This window comes from Silene latifolia, chromosome 6 (genome assembly GCF_048544455.1).
Source record: "Silene latifolia isolate original U9 population chromosome 6, ASM4854445v1, whole genome shotgun sequence".
Classification (NCBI taxonomy): Eukaryota; Viridiplantae; Streptophyta; class Magnoliopsida; order Caryophyllales; family Caryophyllaceae; genus Silene; species Silene latifolia.
The window spans coordinates 71,990,796-71,999,018 of NC_133531.1; positions in this window are offsets into that span (position 1 = coordinate 71,990,796).

The window sequence follows — 8,223 nt, forward strand, 5'->3', positions numbered from 1 at the left end:
CCATGAGTCACATGTATTCATCGAGTCTGTGCTAACCTCTTATTTATCTAAATAAAAGCACGATTTTCAACTATCATATATTCTCCTCTTTATCACTTCCCGTTGACAACGAGAATTGATTTAAGAATTGATTTAAAACAAATAACATGTTCCAATTCAATGTGTGTATACTCGAGTGACGTCTCGTACCGAGTAAGCGGAGGACTCGAAACTCCATGTCCATTCTCTTTACCTATTTTATGTCTGGTAATAGAAACCTTTCATTAGCACCCGATCTAGAACGAGCTCTCAATCAAAGGGATCCTACGATGAACCTAGATAACAAACCAGAACCTCTCCTTGTTCTTGGTCAATGACGGAAGGTAAGCCCATTCCCCAAAAAAACATCCCATCACCAAATATCAACCTCTCACCAACGGGTACATCCCCGTCTGCACCTTTACCTGCCTCGAATGAAGGACGACAAAGAACCAATAAATCAAAAGCCAAAGCAAAAGCCAAAGCGAAAGGCCAAATTCAAAGGCCCAAGCTAATATCCTTTCACTCAAAGCCAAAGCGAAAGGCCAAAAATCAAAGGCCCAAGCCAATAGCCATTCACCCGAAGCCAACGTGAAAGGCCAAAATAAAAAGCCCAAGCCAATAGCCATTCACCCAAAGTCAAAGCGAAAGGCCAAAATCAAAGGCCCAAGCCAATATCCATTCACCCAAAGCCAAAGCTCAAGGCCAAAGCATAAACGAAAGCCAAAAGCAATTCACTCAAGGCCAAAGCCAAAGCAAAAATTAATGCAAAAACCATAGCCAAAGGCTACTCACCCAACATCAAGGCCAAGACCCAAGCCAAAATCAAATCAAAACAAAACAAGATTGAAACCCTTTTCTCAAAAAGGCCAAAATCCAAAGAAAGCATCCAACACACAAAATCCTGGACAAGTGAGTACAAAATACCAAGTCCAGGACCAACAAGTCCAAAACCCAGGACCAACGAGTCCAACACACCAAATCCCGGACCCACAAGTCCAAAACACCAAACAAGTCAGTCCAAAACACCAAGTCCAGGACCAACAAGTCCAAAGCCCATGACCAACGTTTCTTCCCTCCAAACTCCGAGACCAACAAGTACAAAACACAAAAATACCAAAACGTGATGTCAAAGAGCTAAAATGATAGCTCAAGACTCGTCTACTAACAACAAACCCAACCTCTCTTCACCCTTAAGTCCTTCCAGAGACTACTGCAGGGAAACCTATCTAGGATCCTGGGAATTCCCCTCAAGATCATAACGGACATCGCTTCACCCCTAAGTCCTTCTAGAGACTGTCACAGGGAGACCTATCTAGGCTTCTGAGAATTCCCCTCAAGCTAGTAATATCACACATTAACCCTTAAGGTCCAGACATGGGATTCTGATCCCACACTATTTACCAACCATTTCGTGCTCGAGCCACATCGAGCTTGAGACCCCATTGTGCACCACATTACAAGCCGTAACCCGTCGGCCTAAACACCACAAAATACAAACTTCGGATTTTTATCTGTCAAACAAACCTATTATTACCAGGCTTCACATTCCATAATGTCGAAGCCATTTTCACCCTGACCCAGATACGTAGTCTTCAAAAAACATTGCTCCCTGGAACGGGACATGCGCATTTCATTCTTAGAGTCCACTTTTTAGTGTGCTCACGTAACAAGAAACATTTTCACAAACTATGCCTCTTCGATTCATGATCAAAAGGTATTTCTCTCCAATCAACTTTCGAGTCAGAAAACGGAATTCACTGTCGTGACCCTCAACTCTAGATATTTATCTGTCAAAAAAACCTATTATTACCAAGCTCCACATTCCATAATGTCGAAGCCATTTTCTCCCTGACCCAGATACGGAGTCCTCGAATGCTTTGCTACCGAGAACGGGACATACCTAATCAACCCTTCGGGTCCACTTTTTAGTGTGCTCACATGATAAGGAACATTTTCACAAATTACACCTCTTCGATTCATGATCAAGGAGGAATTATCTCAAATCAATTTCTCGAGTCACCAAACGGAATTTACCGTCGTGACCCTCACACTTTAAGGTCATACCAACTCGCTTAGGCACACATTCAGACGAGTCACCAAACGGAATTTATCGTCGTGACCCTCACACTTTAAGGTCCTAACATCTCGCTTAGGAACACGTTCAGAACTACGATCTGGTTTGATTTCACACCATGTGAATACGTAGGCAGTCCTTCAAGGACACAACCATACACCTCAAAATCACTTTAAGGTCCTAACAATTCGCTTAGGCACACATTCAGAACTACGATCTGGTTTAATTTCACTTCACGTGAATACGTAGGCAGTCCTATTGCTAGGGCACAACCATACCCCCACACAGATTCAATTTTCAAACCCTTCAATTTGCAATCCATCCATTGCACACACACTCAGAACTACGACCTGGTTTGATTTCGCACACACGCGAATACGTAGGCAGTCCTATTACAAGGGCACAACCGCACATCCCTTTCAAAACAATTCCAATTTTCAATCCTTAATAACCAGTTCAGAACTACGATCTGATTTGATTTCGCAAACACGCGAATACGTAGGTAGTCCTCCAACAAGGACACAACCGCGCACCCATCTCAATCTCAACCATCAACATCAATCCTCAAAACCAGCCAACCCAGCTGCAGAAAATTAATCTCATACCTCTTTACTGGAGGCTTCTTCCTTAAGACGTCGCCCATTCCTTGTTTTGTCAAATTCCCACCTTATCACTCTGGGGGCTTCTCTTTCAAGACGCCACCCATCCTTTACCCTCAAACATCTTTCGAGTCTCAACTACAGTAAAAAAAAACGCCCATAGCCTAGTGCTCGGTTCGGACGATGACAAGGTCTTGGTTCCGCTGTCCGAATCATCATACCTTGAGAAGGGATCTCAAACAAGCAAACGAAGGCAAAGATATCTGGAGAAGTTAATCAATTCATGTTCCCCGGCTGAGCGAACCTTCTACTCGAGGGATCTGATGTGCGTTGTCACCCTTTCTTGGCTAGGAGTTGCACTTACATGTGCAAAGTCTGTCAGAGTCACCCTCGTATTGTGTCGACACTGACTTTGTGTCACGTTCACGACTGCCCATTTGTCAGTCTGTCAGTGTGCGTCCGTGTGAATCAGTATCCCAACGGTCACGTGTCTCCAATCTGTCAAATCACGGATCTGCGAGCAACAAATTCCAACTCTTAACAGATTTTAAGCTTCACAACTTTCAAAAATCCTATCTCCCCCCACGCGAGATATTACGTGCTAATTGCTTACATGCTTATGTGCTTATATTCTTGCATGCTGTGTGCTTGTCTAAGCGACTACGGATTTGTGTGGTCACTAACCATGCAAGTAATCTTGAGAAGACAAACGCACTCCAGCTAAGTATTGGGTCCTTCCCAACAAACACCGACCCATCAAGTCCAAGGGCTTTAACTGCGTCGATTACATTGCATACGCTACCTCCCAACGAGCGACAACTCATATCCCCGGCAAGTCCTGAGAAGTTTCTAACTCCCCAGCGAGCGCCGATTTTCAAATAGAACTCACACAGGTTTTTCAAAGATCCTCACAACGTTGTTCATGATCCCGATGCAGCGCTCTCCCTAAATGGTTTTCCAGAGAGCCTTGCTCAAATGATTTATCTCCACGGAGTTCATTTAGGACCCCTCAAGTTGGAGTTCATTGCTCCCTAGCCGAACCTATCAACGTCAACCTGGTTGGAAGTCATTACCAGATAATACCTCATTCGACCTTCAACTTGGCTGGCGAGCCTCAAAATGCACCTTCAACATAGCTGGCGAGCCTTTGCACGCACACAAGAAGAAATTCAAGGACATATCCCGAAGATGCCTCAGGTATGACTCTTTTCTATGGCTGGCGAGCCTCAAAACGCACCGCCTTTAACACCCGCTGGCGAGCCTTTGCGCGCAAAAGATTCAAGGATGTATTCCGAAGATGCCTCAGGTATGACTCCTTCTTATGGCTGGCGAGCCTTTATACGTAGTCTAATGGACTTTAAACGACCCGAATCGGAAGTCGACACACTTTAAACTGATCCCGACGGCAGGTCCTTGACTCGAATCCTCGAGTCGCCTAGACGTCGCCCTTCCCGACGGCATGTCCTTGGTTCAAACCCTTTTGAGTCACCTCGACGTCGCAATGGTCTTCAGGTTGTAATCTTCGATTGACCTGGATATCATACTTTGACATTCGCCCTATCCAAGCCTCAGTCAAAGTGGGGGCTCTATAGATACCCAGTATATGCACCTCCCAAAAACCACCCGATGATGATCGGACTATAACGTGTTTTTAATTTGCGTGCGTGGATTGGCTATACATGAGACGGTTTAATGCACTACTCGAATATGAAAAATGATTTCAAAAGTTTTCTAACTTCATTTGCATTAAAATAACACTATTTAGAGTTAAAACCGTCTTCGGACCCAAAATCGACTCAGAAACCAGCAACTCGAGTCAACCTGAGTCAACCCGAGTCAACCCAAATCCCGAATGTCAAAAATGATGCCATGAATGCCTTTATCATGTCATTTCCATTAAAATGACCCTAATTAGAGTCAAAACCGACACCGGGCCAAAAACCGACTTAGAAACCCGCAACTCGAGTCAAACTGAGTCAAACCGAGTCAAACCAAATCTCGAATGTCGAAAATAATGCCATAAATGGTTTTATCTTGCCATTAGCATTAAAATGACCCTAATTGGAGTCTAAACCGACACCGGGCCAAAAACTGACTCGGAATTCAAATCCCGACTCACACGGGTCAAACCCGAGTCAAGCACACAAAACACCTTCCTCAAGTAACACCCAAAATCTTCTTATTAGATGCCCATATTGTTACACGACATCTCATTTCAATACCACAAACCAAACAATGGATGGAGCAAAGGCCACGTCCAAATTGAAAGGGACAATACACCCACTTGTATCTCAAGGTAGCTCGCGCCTCTTTAGGGTGTCTGCTTAGCCACTAAGCAAACACAACTGACCTACAACCCCACATTTCTCTATAAATACCCACCATTACACCCCATAATACTCACGCGAGAGTCCACCCCCTCCTTCTCCCTTAAACTTCTAGACCCGACTTCCTAAGTCACAAAATCGACACGTGTTTACGACCTACCGATCGTAAACACAAGCCTTACACATTTTGTTTGGTACCGTCGCCGTGCATTCGACCGACCCATTCGACCAACTCAATTCATCAATCAACATGTTTTTCAACAACATATTTTCAACTCATTTTCAAAACTAAATCCTTTTTTAAGGCACTTTTTTAAACTTCTTTGATCGCAATTAGTCACAACGAGAAAACCGTCTCTAAAGTCGTCTACTTCGTAAACATCAATACACGTAAGTTTGAGGGTGTAAACAACTCATTTATTTCATGTCTTTACTATTTTCATAACTTTATAAGCATGAATGATGCATAACACGATTCAAATATAGGTTAGACGAGCCAAAACCGAGTTTTGGCCCGAGATAGAAGCCCTTTGCTATGCAAAGAGGCTCGCGCCTCTTCTGGGTTATCGGGTCATACTCATCCGTATTTGTTCTCATATTTCCTCTTTATTTCTTTCTTATTTGCAATCGGTTTTTACTATTTCAAATGCTTCAAATCGTTTTTATGACAAACCTTTTAACCATAAATTATAATCACCCTTGGTTCCACATACCATGACGGTTTAATCCGTGACTCGGTGATATTATTTGGTTAATTACATTTTAAAGGAAATCCTTTTCTTTTATTTACCATTTTAATTCATTTTTATGATAAACATATTTTGACCATTACAAAAATCATCCTTGGTTCTTTATACCATGAAGGTTTATTCTGTGACTTGATGATATTATTGGTTAATTACATTTTAATGGGTATTTTAACACCCTTTTCTTTATTTACCATTTTTCTCATTTGTTTACATTTGTAAATATACTAGGCATAATTCATAATCATCCTTGGTTCTTTATACCATGTCGGTTTAATCCGAGTACGATGATTAACTTGACTAATTACAAAGAAATGAACTTAACATAATTAGTTCAAATCAAACATTTTACATTTTTATTTGTAAACTATGCTTTTCAAACTTGCAAATCCGACAACGAATATTATTAACAAAATAGTAATTATTCCGAGTCATGCAAATCATATTTGCAAATCATTCGTCACAAATACGGTTTTAAAACGGTTTGAAACAACCTTTTTTATAACCAGGAGACGCCCCTTGGGTCGTCGTCTGACTCGCGCCCCAAGAGGCCGTCTATTTTCATGTTCTAAAACTTGGGCAGACCCTTTATCTCGCCAATGGGCTCGCGCCTTAACAGGGCTGCCTGACACTGTTCTGTCCCATTTTGGTATTTGTCTAGGACGATCCCGATTACGGTTTATCCGCATACGTGACGGATCAGATTGACGAGTTTGCGTTTATACTTTGTCTTTTTGACACCCTTTTTCAATAAATGGATCGTGTTAAGCATCATAACCCGAACCTGGTACATGGATGTTTAATTTCCGTTTTCACATGCAAATCAATCTAAATCAAACTCGACATCAATTACTTGATATTTGTATTAACAAACCGACTTATTAAGAAATTCTCACATGTTAGGTTAAAACTTTTTGATGTGCATTCATGCATTTATACCGTTTTATCAACTTTTGCACTAAACAACCACGATCGATCAGTAGAGGCCGCTAACGCGGGCGGGATTGGGTGTCCGATTAAAGGGCTTCCCAATACGTACCCTCACCCCTTACTTAGAACCTTTGGATAGTAGATGGCCTTATCCAGGGCGTACAAGAGTCATTTTAGGCATAGAATACTAAAAGGGGGACGAGTCCTTATCTTTAGTACCTATGTCAAACACCGCTTTTTGCCTTGATTGACCTAGGTATAAAGTAGATTCAAATGGGTTCCAAGCATCCCACAAATGTTTGGTGGCGACTCCGAACATCTCTGCATCGTTTCGAGACCTTTGCCGAGACGAAACCGACCGATCTAAAGTGATCCGGTCGAAAGTATTTTTACGTCACCGAGCGTGGCTTTCAAAAGACCGCTGCATGTCCACAGATTGGCTAGGCGTGCAGGTGGCCCGTGACTACGGACCGGTAGGCGGCATCGCACCCGCAGACCGGCATGTGGCCCATGTCCTCAGAGAGGGGACGACCCTTCTTCTTATCTAGGCAAGAAGGGGAATTCCGCGATCCTCCAGTGTTTCTAACACCATAGGGAGACTACTTGGTCGGACTATATCTTTTCGGTAACTTGTCGTTAGGAGCACCTAGACCAAAACACAATTTATAACTTCACAAACAACTCTACAATTAGTAAAGAGGCAAGTAAAGGTCGGATCCCAAGGGACGGGAATTGAGATGAGATTTCTATTGAAACTAGTGGTGTCTTAGAGGTGTCACAATTGGGTTTGATGTAGAAGGTCACTAAACTAAATAGCAATGAAAGTAAACAAGCAAGATGAATTAAAAAGGGTTGTAAACAATTGATAAAAAGCACTAGGGTATCATGGGTTCATAGGGGATTCATGGGAATTGATCATACAAACATGTTCTCAAATTATAAGCAAGCAATTATTGTTGTGATGGATTGAGTTGGTTTATATCTTACAATCCTAGGAAAGTTTGGGTCCCGGAGCCGAATCGATTAGATTGTACAACACCTACAAGTCGACTTAATCTTCCCTACTCAACAACATGCATGGTCTAATGAGACTCGAGTTGGTTTATGTCTTATAAGTCTCATTGAAAAGATAGGTGATGGGTAAAAAATGCAAGGATTCATAGGCTCGCATTTCATCAAACATAACATGTGCATGAGTTGAGATCATAACAAGCAAGCAAATAAACCATGAAAGCATATTAATTTAAGCATGAATCATTCCCCATGTTGGTTTCCCCTAATTACCCATTAACCCTAGCTAAGTGACTACTCACTCATTATCATGTTGAACATGCTAGCAAGGTTGTCAATCATACCAACAAAGTGAAACATGATGAATAAATGAAATTAATTAGCAATAATTAAAAAGGGATTAAGAGAATTATACCTACTAATGATTCCAATAATAAAGCAAAGAATAAAAGAAGTACTTGATGCTTGATTGAGAGGTTGTCAATCTCCCAATAATAACCCAAATAATCTTCAAT